Below are 15,540 nucleotides of genomic sequence, written 5' to 3'. Positions count from 1 at the left end.
AGCTCCCATCAGCCCCAGCTAGCATGGACAACCTTCAGGTATAATGAGGCTTGCAGCCCAACAACATCTAGAAGGCATCACTTTGCCCAAGCTGGACAACCCCTCTCAATGCTCAACCAACTGGAGTCATTTTAGTTGTTTCAAAAACAGGAAAAGGATGAAAACGTGTCTTACAAGCTTCCCGCTAAGGAAAAACAAATTTTACTTATGCTGCTTCTGAAATGCACCTACCACTGTCTCTTTTTAAGTCACTCATCAGAGAGCTTTGCCAAAATCACATGGCTTTAAAAGACTGGCGGGCAGCATAAATGGCACAAACCGCACACAGATTCCAAAAAACCCCACTAACCCGCTTATAATTTAGGCTGCAGTCCACAAGGATCTTCTTCTGTTCAAACAAAACTGTCCTATTGGGATTTGCACAGCCAACACGCCCAGAGGATTGTGCCCTTTGTTTGGTTTTATCTCTTCTCTGCCCATCTCAAACCCCCCGCAAGCAGCTCTCATTCACAGCTGCACTACAAAGGCAGCAAAACATTTTATGCCACAATTGATCATTAGAGTCATCTCAACTCTGGAAAGATACTTCAAGTGTCTGGTTTGGCACCCGACAACAGACATACAATGCATAACAATTAAGGTGTCCACCAACCTATGTATCACAATTTTTTATTGCTCCTGCATGTAAGAATGGATAAAAAAGGCTAATGGACCGTAGAACTAACTTCTGAGGAACAATAAATAAGATTCGGGTATCAGCCAATAAAGACATGGCACTTTTGACCTGAACAATCAATTAGGTTATGCATTGATCAGCTTGATCCTAACAGGGAATAAAAGTGGAGCTGTAGATCATTAAATAGAAATTCTATTAACCCTTGTAAGCAAGATGGTTCCCAAATGAGAAATTGAAGCAAGCTGAGTAAAACCTAATCCTGGAAGGAGGTCACTGTTTGAGAAATAACTCCTGCAATTTTATTTATCTGCCCAAGTGCTTTCAAAAAAACCCAAATAATTTGACTCAAATGGCTGTGTTAAAACACGTAGGCAGACAATTCCTATTTAGTTGAGGCGAATAAATTGCGTGCAAATAAACCACTGGAGAATACAGCACAGTATAATTACTCCAAGTCTGGTCAGGTTAAGGTCACCTAGAGAACACACGTTATTGGCAGGGAACCCAGTTTTTCTCCACGCAAATTCTAAGGTTATACCAGACACTCATGAGATGCGTTTGAGAGTTATGTGTCAAGGAACAGCAGAGTTGCTTGCCTTTTAGATAGCACCAAGGGCACTTGAGCCACAAAATGAGTGTCCAGTTGAAGAAATACGCCCAGCTTGGCATGGGTTGTTTGTTCAGATGAACCTCTGTTCTATGAATGGGTGGACAAATATGCAGTAGCTAAAGGCAGTACCACATCTATGTGGGACACATGCCTGGATTAAAAATGGGTATCTCTGTATCGTGTTCCCTCCCTACCATTTACCTGTGTTTCATCACACTATTTCCCAGCCTCCATCAAGAATATGAAGCAGCATGAGGTAAGCACACAATGCAGGTTAAGTGATGCCACACACTGCAGGAGAAGAGAGAACTCAACATGGACTTCCCTTTTGACAGAAGACACATGACCTGTACCAATGGGTACCTAGCAGACATGATCCAATTCCTTGTATGTTCATTAAACATGTGAGTAGATTCATCTGAACATAATTTCCCAAACTTGGGCTCCCAGTTGTTGTCAAACTAAAATTCCCACCATGCCCAACCATCTGACATGCTGGCTGGGGTTGATGAGAGTTGTAGCACATTTCCGAGCACAATTCAAAGTGTTGGTGCTGACCATTAAAGCCGTAAATGGCCTCAGCCCTGTATACCTGAAAGAGTGTCTCCACCTCCATCGTTCTGCCCAGACGCTGAGGTCCAGTGCTGAGGGCCTTCTGGCAGTTCCCTCGCTGCGAGAAATGAAGCTACAGGGAACCAGGCAGAGGGCCTTCTTGGTAGTGGTGCCCGCCCTGTGGAATGCCCTCCCATCAGATGTCAAGGAGATAAGTAACTATACAACCTTTTGAAGGCATCTGATGGCAGCCCTGTATAGAGAAGATTATAATGTTTAAAGTTTTATTATATTTTTGTATATTCTGGAAGCCGCCGAGAGTGTCTGGGGCAACACAGTCAGATGGGCGGGGTATGAATGTTGTTGTTGTTTTTGTTGGTTAAGGTGACTCTTTGGAATCCAAAAACTATGACCAAATCATGTAGCAGATGAGATACAAGCAGGAGTTCTCTACTCCTTAGGCTGTCACCACTAAAAGGACAGATAAGGGGGGGGGGGAGGAAGAGTGTCTTTTAGTGGCTCAGATGTTTATGCATTATTTATTTATTTCATAAAATGTATGCACAACTTGATTGTAAAAAATAAAATAAAAATCAAAGTGGTTTATGAAAGAGTTTTGCCAGAACCAATGTCCATTTTCAGCCATCATCAGGCAAAGAGTGGATTGTGATGGTTTTTAAGCTGCCGTTCAAGAGCCTGAAGTTGATAGAAAATGTGGAATTTCTAGGCCTGCCCTAGACCTCCTACATAGATCAGTTAGCCAATGTGGTTCTTAGAATCGCTTGCCTCCAGGATAATCTGTTATTCTCCTCCAGATCTCCACACTTCCCAACAACCAGCGCAGCACTCAAACCCCCAATAGCTGACTGAACCAACAAGTACACGCAAGGCAATTTCTCTGTGGAAGTACATTATAACATTGTAAGACCTTCTGAAATGAAGTGACTATATGGTTAACACAGCCAGCTAATTTGCTCATTTAATTCAAGTATAAAATGGACTTGATTCTGATCTATCACAGACTAGAGAGCTTTACTGCAGTCCCAAGTAATTTGGATGAGAAAGTTCATTAAAATACTAGAGTTACAACACACCTGAACAGTTTGTCACATCTAGTGCATAATAATTCTTCAAGCATGTGAACGAAAGAGAGGATGAAAGAGCACCTGCTGACATTATTTTGTTTGGTCTTTTAAGGCGACTTTAAGAAAAATTCCCTCACAAGCAGCTATTAAAGCAAACCAGTAGTCTCAAGGTGAGAGGCAGGGCATTGTCACAAGCGAGACATATGCAAATCCAGACTGAAAGGCAAAGAGCAATGGAGAAAAATGCATCCATAAAGAAGGCAGACACAAAGCTAGGGAAGACACAAGCACCTTCTTAAAATAATTACAACTAGATCAGGCATAGGCAAACTCCGGCCCTCCTGATGTTTCGGACTACAATTCCCATCATCTCTGACAACTGGTCCTATTAGCTAGGGATGATGCGAATTGTAGTCCGAAACATCTGGAGGGCTGGAGTTTGCCTATGACTGAACTAGATACTAGGCCTGAGCGATATATTGCCCGGGAGCAGTACGAGGAGCAGACTGCGATGTCCGTTTCACTTTTTAGCGGTACAGTATATCGCTAATGAAACTGCCACATCTCCTGAGTCCCTCTGCTGGCAGCGTCAACAGCAGGGGTTGGCAAAGTTTTTGTGGCTTGGGCCGGTTCAAGGTCTCGCAGACGCCGCGGTGGGCCAGAGTGTGTGTGCGCACGCACACACACACGCACACACACATACACAAACGCTATTTCTGGCGCTCCTTCCGGAACAGAGGAGGCGTGCGCAGCTTCCCATTGGCTGCAGGACTTTCCTGCAGCCAATGGGAAGCCAGCCAGTGTCGCGGAAGGCGGTACCCTCTCTATGCGGTGCACGGGAGCTGACCGAGTGGGCGGCAGGGGTCCCCGAGTGGTCGGCGGGGGTCCATGGGCCGGTTAAATGACCCCCATAGGCCACTTGTGACCCATGGGCCTTAGGTTGCCAACCCCTGATCTACTCAGTGTTGGTTTGGATAGGTGTGAAGTTTGAAGTCCATATGGTGATTTCATATTCAGGTAGGTAGCCATGTTGGTCTGACACAGTCGAAATAAATTTAAAAATTTAAAAATTGTCCAGTGCATGCACATGAACACTTATACCCAGAACAAACTTAGTTGGTCTCTTAGGTGCTACTGGACAACTTATTTATTTATTTTTTAATAGATTTCATAATTTTTGACCTGGCAATACATCCGGAATCATAATGGGTATTCAGATTGGGCAATATCAGGAGTGGTTTTACCACTGCTTCCTTCGAGCAGGCTGGCAGGGACCACCCCAACTCAAGAAGGCATTAATCACCTTCCTGGTCCAGCTAGCTGTCCCCTCACTGTTACTTTTTATCAGCCAAGAGGGGCAAAGGTCCAGAGCATGGGTAGGCAAACTAAGGCCCGGGGTCCGGATCCAGCCCAATCACCTTCTCAATCCGACCTGCGGATGGTCCAGGAATCACCATGTTTTTACATGAGTAGAATGTGTCCTTTTATTTAAAATGCATCTCTGGATTATTTGTGGGGCCTGCCTGGTATTATCACATGAGTAGAATGTGTGCTTTTATTTAAAATGCATCTCTGGGTTATTTGTGGGGCATAGGAATTCATTCATTATTATTTTTTCAAAATATAGTCTGGCCCCCCATAAGGTGTGAGGGACAGTGAACCGGCCCCCTGCTTAAAAAGTTTGCTGACCCCTGGGTCCAGAGCATAGGTTCTTGACCGATCCAAGCACCCTGTCCACATCTTCAAGCCTTACTAACTGAAACCCATCCAATATAATAGGAGTAGACAGTGCTCTGGAGATCTCTCAAGATTCATCTGCTGTAACAGTGGAAAAGGCTGGCTTGATCTAAGCAGTCTTTAGAAATTAACCCTTGGTATCACCTGAGGGCAAACTCCATTTTTTCCCAGTCCTGCAGGAGATCAACTCCATTTGCTTCCACATAGCCATTCAAAAATATGTGCTGCCCTGCATTATAATCAGAATTCCATTCAGTGAAATCAGCCACTGACAATCTTTTCTACTTTTGTGTTTTAGTTCATTCTAAACAGGATCTGCAGCTGTTTGGTCTATCCCCATGGAACAACAACAACAAAAACCCTCAAAAGCAATTCTATCACCTGAATATCACTGACATACATTTGTATTTGCATAATATTCTCTCTTATAAATAATAATTGATTGCAATGGTTTTGAATGTCTTTGTTTCAGATGAGTTGATTAACGTGGCATTTTGGTCCCACTAAACGTGATATGGTCCCACTAATAAATAAAAGCAGCGGGGGGGAGGATTACTATTAGTTAGTTGATCAACCTTTGTTTGACTGGTCAAATGACCAACTTTAATTCAAAAAGATCAACATGCAGGCGATGTACAGTTTGTTTTATATATCTCTTTAATGGCAGACTTGCTACCTGAAATGACAAACATCTGCACTGGAGGCAATGCAGTGAGTGCGGGAGACAGAAAGGAAACACTTAACACGCTAATAGTCATAAATAATGAGAAAAGGACAGACTTACAGCTTGATGGCCTGAAACACTGACACCACAAAGCAAAGATTTTATTATATTTTACTGCTCCCTTGCAGTTGACCTTTCCTCCGCCTCCTGTTAATACAATACGCAAGTCATCTTCCGTTCATTATTGGGCTTCCTAACAAGCTCTCCAGCGCAGACCATAGCTAAGTTCCATAAACACACCTAGAAGGGAAGGGACGCTGGCCGTGACAAGAGCAGCTGACAGGGAAGCAAGAGCAGAGCTGGAAACCAGAGCCTAGGGATGCAAAAGGTATTTGCAATGCTCATCAGCAAAGGGCACTTTCACAAGAGACACGAAAAAGGCTTTTTAGTACCAAATGTGTCACTTTGGAATGTTTAGGGGAAGAGAGGAAAGCCATTTTAAAATTAAACGCATGCTCTAGCAGTGGTGGCTCTTTTGCATGTGGAAAACTCAAACATGAACTTTAGAGCCACTTAAGTGTCTAAAATCTTAGTATTAAAGCCAGCTGACTACAGCAACAATAAGTCAACCCACTACACCTAACAAGGCAGGGTTTCATCAATGAGAACTCATGCCAAACTTGATTTGGTCCAAGCCTATCCAACTTGGAACCCAAACAGAATGGGCCATCACCAACCTGCAAAGTACTCAGAACCACACACAGACAGACCTACAACCTAGGACAGAGGTTTTCAACCTTTTGGAGTCCATGGCTCCCTTGACCAACTACGTACAGTGGTACCTCGGGTTACATAGGCTTCAGGTTACAGACTCCGCTAACCCAGAAATAGTACCTCAGGTTAAGAACTTTGCTTCAGGATGAGAACATAAATCACACGGCAGCAGCGTGAGGCCCCATTAGCTGAAGTGGTACCTCAGGTTAAGAACAGTTTCAGGTTAAGAACAGACCTCCAGAATGAATTAAGTTCTTAACCACTGTACAATCTTTTTGCATTAACCGTGTGGGGCTCAGTAGCTCAGTTATGCCTGTTGGGATGCTGCCGGGGAGACAGGGGCATCAGGCAGGCCCCCAGCTGGCTCCAGCCCCCAGCCAGCAGCCAGGCGAACTCCGGTCTCCCTTGGAACAGCATCAATCAGCGACTCATAGCTTCAGAAGCCTTCAGAAACTTGAGCACGCTTATCAGCAGAGTGAATAACTCCTCACAATGGAAGTGGCGGACAGACACATGTGTAAGCATTATTTACAGGTGTTTGTTCAGCATAGTTCAGGAACAAAGGAAAAACATGTCTGCTTCCCTTTGTGTCCAAGCAAACAACAATATAGCAAAAGCAATATACAAACGGAAGTTCCCAGCAAGCCTCTGCTGGAAGTAAACAGGCATGTGACACACAACAGTCATGCCTGTTCCTTTTAAGGTGGAACGGAACTATATCCTAACAATGCCACCCCTTTTGCAAACACCCTCCATTGCGGAATGTTTCCTCAGCCTCCTCTCCTGTCCCCTTTCCTTGGGAGTCCACAGGAGGAGGGGAGGAGTTTGCATTTGATATCCCGCTTTATCACTACCCAAAGGAGTCTCAAAGCGGCTAACATTCTCCTTTCCCTTCCTCCCCCACAACAAACACTCTGTGAGGTGAGTGGGACTGAGAGACTTCAAGAAGTGTGACTAGCCCAAAGTCACCCAGCAGCTGCATGTGGAGGAGCGGAGACGCGAACCCGGTTCACCAGATTACGAGTCTACTGCTCTTAACCACTACACCACACTGGCTCACCACCACTGCTCCTGGTCTCAGAGCCACCCACACGCCCCAAAGAGAGGTGCCTCCTTACCCTGACCCACAGGGACCAATGAAGAGGATGACCCCAGCCTTAGCAGCCCAATGGAAATGGGCTGAAGGTGAACGTGAGGCCACCATCTTTCTCACCTTGGGAAGCAGCAGTGGCAGCAGTGGACACTGCCAGGCCTGCATGGCGGAAAGGCTCCCCTTTGGTGCCGGGCACTCAGCTCCCAGGCAGGCATTGCACACAGCAAGCACAAGAAACGCCAGTGCAATGCCTGCCTACCCGGCCTCCCACTAGTCTGTCCATTCCCAACAGCAAGGGCTGGTGGACTGGCTGGCTGGGCTCCCTCGCCTGCTTGCTTGCTTACTCCAAGGCCACCTCAGCTATGGCAACAAACACCCCCTGGCCAGCCCCAGAGGCACAATTCGCCTGCGGAGCTTGTAGCCAGGGCTGCTGGAACAAACAGGTGCACAAGCCTTTGGGAGGCAGAGATGCAAGAGGGCATCAGAGGAGGGAGGGAAGGAAAGAGGAACAGAGGCCAGTGTTGCCCGCAGCACTCCTGACCATCATTCAAGGCACCCCAGGGTACCACGGCACACTGGTTGAAAACCACGGACCTAGGAGGTTAGAGGTGCGAATGGTTTGGGTGAGACACAGAGGTCAAATGGAAGAAACGTTTCTGTAATACAGGAAGTGGGGAATTGAAATATGGCTGATGGACCTGCTTTGGACGAGGAAATTGGTCTTTTGTGTTTCACTCTTCAGGGCAGACATTTTCCTTTCTTTCAGTGTTCACCTAAAGAAGAATGGGGAGCCTACGTACCTCCCAGATGTTGCTGGACTACAACTCTCATCATCCCTAACCATTGGCTATGCTGCCTGGGGCTGCTGGCAGCTGGGGTCCAACCACATCTGGAAGGCCACAGGTTCCCCGTCCCTGGCCCAAACACTTTAAAATGTGAAGTGGCCCTAAACTTAAGATGATTCTCTTCTGCGTATGCCACACTTCAATAAAATTCCCAAGGTAGCTGCATATCCCATGCCACTCCCACCCAGAACTGTTCATCATTCTCAATTCAACAATGCAAGGTTTTAGAAATCTGTCCATTATGCACAACTGGACTGCAGCATGTGAAGCATTCTGCAGTTTAGCCAAGAAGAGCGGGATGACTGCCTCACTATACAGCCTGTCATGAAAAATAATACAGAGGTACCTCGGGTTAAGTACTTAATTTGTTCCGGAGGTCCGTACTTAACCTGAAACTGTTCTTAACCTGAAGCACCACTTTAGCTAATGGGGCCTCCTGCTGCTGCCACGCCGCCAGAGCACGATCTCTGTTCTCATCATGAAGCAAAGTTCTTAACCTGAAGCACTATTTCTGGGTTAGCAGTCTGTAACCTGAAGCGTCTGTAACCTGAAGCGTATGTAACCCGAGGTACCACTGTAACCCCCAAATTTTTAAGGAGACGTACGTGAGTCACCAAATAATAAAGGCATGATATTTAAAATCATCCCGCCCAGACACGGCAAGATTAACAAGCCTGCCTCTGTCGCCACAACTGGAAATAAGTCTCTGTTTTAGGAATCAAACAGCCTTTCCTTGTTCTAAGAAAAAAGGAATCCCGCAGAGGCATTCAGGAAACCTAACAGTTTGTATACCAAGGTAAGGATTTCAGGGGAGGAAATGCAACAGCCCGTGGGGAAGGCATGCCTGAGTCACTTCTGAGAGTGACCTTGTTACACGCTTTCTAGATTTCTGCATTTCTGAGCAACAGGTCAGCTCACTGGAGGACGGTTGTCAAGAACGCTGTTCCTGGATTCTTTTTCAAAGGAAACAAAGGCAAAACCTACCCTACATAGGAGCATCTTGATTCAAAAAAAAGGGGCGGGGAGAGAGAGAGAGAACTGAAATAATGATGTGCAGCTGAGAGGGAGGAATCTCCTGGCAACCTCACTGTAACTGGAAAACGCAGAGGCAGATGTTCCTTGATATGTCCAATGCTACTTATGGGCTGCTATTAAGGATAGTCACTCAGTTTCATTGCTCCTAGCTGTGCCCACTGACAACAGACCCAGACTGTGGTGGTTGGGCGGGGAAAGGATAGGACAAGCACAACTACTCCAAGGGAACGACGGCCACCATTTTTTTAATGTCCAGTTATTATCAGGGAGGCAATGCAATTCACTTAGCAAAGGCTACTTTGTGCTTTTTCAACAAGGCTGTTATGGCAGAGGTGGGGAAGCTCAGGCGCAGGCCCAAATGTGGCAGCTCCAGGCCTCTCTCCAGCTGGCCCTCGCGACCCATGTATGTCTTATATATTGCATGCAAGTGTGGGCTCCATTTCCATGGAGACTTTCACACAACCCTTTGATCCCCTTGTCCCCTTATAAAGCTAAGAGCAAGTACATCTGGAGTTGCCAACATGAGGATTTCCTTTGGTGACTCTGAACACCCGCATCACGCACTGACACCTTCGTTTTCCTCCCATCTCCCCATTGCCCCCTCTGAATTTTAGATTGTATACTCCTAGAGGCAGGATTGGGTCTTTCTGTTGCTACTCTGTAGAGCATGGTACATATGGACTATGTAAGGGATGCCTGCTCATTGCAGTTAGTGACCAATTTATGAAAATATAGATTAGTGTATATATGGTGCTCCATGTCCTTCTAGCTGTAGTCTCAAAGCATGAAACTTGATAGCGCTGTTAACATTGGACAATGTCTTTATAGAAACTTCTAAATGCCTTAAGATGAGCCCTCATAATATATTCACTTCCCCCCATGAGGCACGAAATCTCTTTTCAATAGCTACTTGACCATATGTCAATTTACTGTTAGAATGCCCTTCTCTTTTCAGAAAACTTTTGCAAATAAGGAGGCAAATGTTCCCTTACCACCAATTGCTGTGACTTGCATTCCCTTAAATCCATTATAGTACAAGCGATTCCCTCCTGCGTAAACACAAAGCTGGAAGTGCATTAGTATAGCTGTTTGTAAGGCTTTTAACACAACAATAGGCTGGAGTATTGGAATTTTAAAACTTTCATATTAAATAACGATGCAACGGATGGTGATGTGAAGGATTTACAATGCTGCTTTCAGTGAGATAACATGAACATAGCACTGTGCTATTTCCCCCCCCCCGCCCCCCCTGCTCTGACCAGAGCAATTCACAAATTCCTTAAGAAGCTATTCAGCCTAACAACAGAAGGAATTTATTGGGTGACCCATTTTATTTCCTTTCAACCTCACTGAAATCATACCTAAAAATGAATGGAAGGGGGGAGAATTGAGCCAGGACTCCTTAATATTTATTTTCAGCAATTCACAAATTGCTATTCTGTTGTAAAAAGTGTATCTTGAAGTATTGACTCCCAAACAGGCAACAGTTAAGCTAAGGCATGCTTGAGCAAAAAGCAAGCCCCGCTAAGTTTGGTGGGGTTTAATTTCTAGCAAGTGAGCTTAGGACTGCAGCCTTGATTCTTTGCATAAGTGAATAAGTACAGCATGCCCTAAGAATTCAATACACCAGGTGTAAACTACTCCTTTATGCATTGACTACTAGTTAATGTAAATTGGGAGGTTTTTTTGGTTAGCGCATTTTTCAAGTTCAAACATGGCATTAAAAGTCCCCAGATTTGCAATACAGGGAAATAATTTCAGTTCCGTAATGCAAAAGTAAAGGGACCCCTGACCATTAGGTCCAGTCGTGGTCGACTCTGGGATTGCGGCGCTCATCTTGCTTTATTGGCCGAGGGAGCCGGCGTACAGCTTCGGGGTCATGTGGCCAGCATGAATAAGCCGCTTTTGGCGAACCAGAGCAGTGCACGGAAACGCCGTTTACCTTCCCGCCATAGCGGTACCTATTTATCTACTTGCACTTTAACGTGCTGTCAGGGAACTGCCATCGGAAGGAAGGGAAGTGAAAGGGCTCACACAGGTTGGGAGAGACTCAGCAGCTGAAGAGGGAACCAGTAGGGGGAGAGGAGCTGAGCTGAGGGAAAGGGAGCTGGAGGGATGGCTCAGAGACACTTCCAGCGAAAACAGTGGGGAGGTTTCAGGACCTCCTGTAGGGACACCCACTCCTCGCCGGAAACTGTCACGCAGAGAGTCCAGAAGACGTGTTTCCGTTAAGGAGCTTTTATGTTGGAAGCGATTCCGAAAGCAACCACTGTCGGAATCTGCCAGCGACTGACGGAGCCATGTTTAAGGGGCTCCGTTACAGACAGAGGTTTGCAAACTTGACCAAACTCTGAGGGACTAGGATTTTACACACAAGCAGCTCATCGTCCCATCACAGCATTCCGACAGTCTTCGTGAGCAGCTTGTGCAGGAGAAGGCATCATGAGCAACCCAGCCGGAACCGGAGAAGCAGGAGCTGGAGCGGGTCCAAGCCTGGAAGAAAGGTACCGGGTGTTGGAGGTCCAGCTAGCGCTGCAGACGGCGAGGCTTGAGGAGAGGAGGGCTCAGGATGCAGACAAAAAGGGGAAAGACACCCAGCTCGTCAGAAAGGTACCAGGATTGGTGCAGAAGTTTGGGGGGGAGCCCAAAGACTATCATGGCTTTCGGACAGAGATGCAATATGCCCTCAATCTGCAGTTTGATGAATTCCCTGACGAGGAATCACGAGTGGCTTTCGTGATTGGGCATCTTGAAAAGGGGGCGAGAGACTGGGTTAGACCCCTGATGGCAGCGAATAGTGACGTCCTAAAGGACACGATGAAGTTCTTTCGCGCCATGGATCTGATGTTTTCCAGCGATATTGAACAGGGAGTGGTCCGCAGACAGTTAATGGCTTGCAAACAGGGGAGCCGATCTGTCCGTGAGTACTGGACTGAGTTCACCATGTTGATCCATAAATTGGGGTGGGATCTATCGGCGGAACCCATTCAAATGCTCTTTGAAGAAGGGCTTTCTTCGGCTGTGAAAGACGAACTTTCCCGGGCGCCCAGGGCGGAGTCTATGGACCAGCTGACCAAATCAGCGCTGACCATAGGAGCGCGCCAGGAGGCGAGAGCATTGGAGAGGCGGGAAGGGAAGGGGGAACGTTGGAAGGAGTTCCGCATTCCAGACATTCCAGAGCCAACTTTCCCGCCGGCAGAGCCGATGGAAATCGGAACAGCGCGCGCGCGCGCAGTTTCAAAGCCCAGTGAGGGGGGAAAGAAGGAGGGAAAAGGCGCCCGGAAATGCTATCTCTGCCAACAGCCAGGTCACTTTGCCAGAGTCTGCCCCCAGAGGAAGGAATGGCAAGGGATGGTAGGAGCTGTGGAGGGAAGAGAGGAAGAAATACCGAAGCAAGTAAAAGCCAACGCCTGGCTGCCACCGTCGGGGCACAGCAGCCAGGCCAAAGAGCAGTGAAAGTGCCCACGCCAGAACCTCCTAAACCCGCCCTAGTGATAGAAGTGGCGCTAGAGCTGCCAAACGGACACCCTCTAAAGATAAAGGCGCTGTTGGACTCAGGCAGCTCCTGCAATTTCATGAGCAAAGAGTTTGCAGCTGAACACCAGATACAGACGATCCCTTTAAGCAACCCCCTGCAGGTGACCACGATCGATGGCAGGGAGCTGTTGGGAGGAGAAGTCAGCTTGCAGACCGTCCCAATGATAATGAAGGTGGCAAGGCACACCGAACTGATAGCGTTTAATGTGGCCACCTTGGGAGGAGCTCCCATTATATTGGGGATGAGCTGGCTAGCGTTACATGATCCGCTGGTGGGCTGGCATCAGAGAGTGGTTTCTTTTGGTTCAGCACATTGCTTAGAACACTGCAAAGAGGGAAAGGGTTTGGCAGGGGCCCAAGCCACCCTAGCAGGGACTGAAGTAACGGAGAACGTGAAGGTACCACGACAATACGCAGATCTCCGCGACGTCTTCAGCGAAAGGGAAGCTGACCAACTACCCCCGCATAGACCCTTTGACTGTCAAATCAATTTACTCCCTGGGGCACAGCTCCCTGTAGGCAAGCTGTACGCCATGTCAGACAGAGAGATGCAGGAGCTAAGAGAGTTCATTGACAAGAACCTGAAGAGAGGGTTCATCAGAGAGTCCAGAGCGGTGGGGGGCAGCCCAGTGTTTTTTGTGGATAAAAAAAACACGAACAAGCCGAGGCTTGTGTGTGACTTCAGGGCCTTAAATGCAGTGTCAGAACCAGTGGCTTTCCCTATGCCCAGGATTGACGACATTTTGACAAGGGTCAGGAAGGGAAAGATTTTTACTAAACTGGACCTAAGGGGGGCGTACAACCTGATACGAATAAGGAAGGGGGATGAATGGAAAACCACCATGTTCACCCCTTTGGGGGCATTTGAATATTTAGTTATGCCCTTCGGCCTACAAGGAGGCTCCGCGTGCTTTCAATCGTTTATGAACCATGTGCTGGGGCCTTTGCTTTACAAGAATTGTGTGGCCTTCTTAGACGACGTGTTGGTGTATTCTGAGAATGAGGAGCAGCATGTGAGAGACGTCAGAGAAGTGTTGAGCAGGCTGCAAGCCAACCAGCTGTGGGTGAAACTGGAGAAGTGTCAGTTTCATACCAAGGAGGTGGAATTCCTGGGGTATCGCCTGTCAGACAAGGGATTGGCCATGGATCCCGGCAAGGTCCAGGCGGTGCTGGAATGGAAAACACCCAAAACAAGGAAGGATGTGCAGAGGTTCCTAGGATTTGGGAACTTCTATCGTAAGTTCATCCGAAACTTTGCCCACCTGACGGCGCCCATTACGGACTGTCTCAGCAGTAAGAAGAAGTTCGTTTGGACTGAGGAGGCGGAGCGAGCATTTGAGGAACTAAAAAGGGCCTTCGCCTCGGAACAACAACTCCTGCATGTGGATTTACAAAAACCGATGAGAGTGGAAACTGACGCATCAGGCAGAGCTATTGGGGCGGTGCTTCTGCAGCCAGGGAAGGAGGAGTCAGAGTGGAGACCGTGTGCTTTTTTTTCGCGAAAGCTGAACAAATCCGAGAGGAACTACACGGTGTATGACCGAGAACTACTAGCCATTCATGAGGCGTTCCGGAGATGGAGGCACCTGCTAATTGGCGCACAACATAAGGTGCAAGTGTGCACTGACCACAAGAACCTAGAGTATTGGAGGACGGCACGAGTGCTCAACCAACGGCAAGTGAGATGGGCCCAGGAGTTCTCCAAATTTAACTTTGAGATTTGTTACGTGCCAGGCCCAGAGAACATTAGGGCGGACGCTCTCTCACGCAAACCTGAATATTTGGAGGGGGAGGGAGCACCCGAAGAGAGACATGTCATTCCAGAGGACCGCTGGGTGTGTGGGGCGGCATTGGTGGGACAAAGAGAACTGGTAGAGGAAACAGAGAATGATGAATACGCCCAGAATAAGCTCAGAGGTCTTAGGGGTGAGGGAGAGGAACCAGGGGGTTTCGAGGAAAGAAATGGAGCTTTGTATTACAAAGGGGCACTGTATATCCCTGAAGGAGACTTAAGGGGGAGGGTACTCAAGCAGTTGCACGACAGCCCCACGGCGGGGCATTTTGGACAACACAAAACCATGTGGTTGGTCACCAGGGAATTTTGGTGGCCTAAGGTGAGGGAAGATGTACGGGAGTATGTAAGAGGGTGTGAGCAATGCCAGCGAGCCAAAGGGGAGAGGCGGGCACCGGCGGGGCTATTAGAACCCTTACCAACCCCAGAACGACCTTGGGAGGCAGTGTCGATAGATTTTATGACTGATCTGCCGAAGTCCAAGGGGAAAACAGCCATCATGGTGGTGGTAGACCTACTAACAAAGATGTGCCACTTTGTAGCCTGCTCGCATGCAGTCACGGCGGAAGAGACAGCGAAGTTATTTGTAGAACACATTTTTAGGTTGCACGGAGTGCCATTGAGGGTGGTCTCAGACCGAGGAAAACAATTTACTTCCAGGTTCTGGAGGAAGCTCATGAGCTTACTGCAGGTGGAGGTCAACTTTTCGACTGCCCGGCACCCTGAAACCAACGGGCAGGCGGAAAGAGCAAACGGGGTCCTCCAGCAATACCTGAGGTGTTATGTCAATGACAGAGAGAATGACTGGGTAGAAAAGTTGGCGCTGGCGGAATTTGCCTACAACAATGCCGAGAATGTGTCCACAGGGATGAGCCCCTTCTTGGCTAATTATGGGTGTCATCCCAGGGCTTTCCCAGGGGGAGAAGGGGAGAGATGGGGTGTCCCGGCAGCCGAGCATTTTGTAGAAGAAATGGAAGCAATCCATCGTCAGCTCCAACTCAACTTAGAAAGGGCGAAGGAAGAATACAAGAGGCAGGCAGACAAGAACCGAAGGGAAGGTGAAACCATAAGGGTGGGAGATAGGGTGTGGCTGTCAACCCAAGGGTTGCCGTTCAAAGGAGGTTGTAAGAAATTAAGACC

General features: G+C 47.6%; 1 protein-coding gene across 2 annotated transcripts in view; it reads right to left on the bottom strand.

Annotated features, from left to right (window-relative positions):
• Window positions 1-15,540, bottom strand: part of CHCHD3 (coiled-coil-helix-coiled-coil-helix domain containing 3) — a 221,703-nt gene that overhangs the window by 176,020 nt on the left and 30,143 nt on the right. The window lies entirely within an intron of this gene.

Source organism: Podarcis pityusensis (assembly GCF_964106645.2).
Source record: "Podarcis pityusensis genome assembly, chromosome: 10".
NCBI classification, from domain to species: domain Eukaryota; kingdom Metazoa; phylum Chordata; class Lepidosauria; order Squamata; family Lacertidae; genus Podarcis; species Podarcis pityusensis.
The sequence above is the reverse complement of the archived record's forward strand: the minus strand, read 5'-3'. Positions and strand labels throughout refer to the sequence as shown.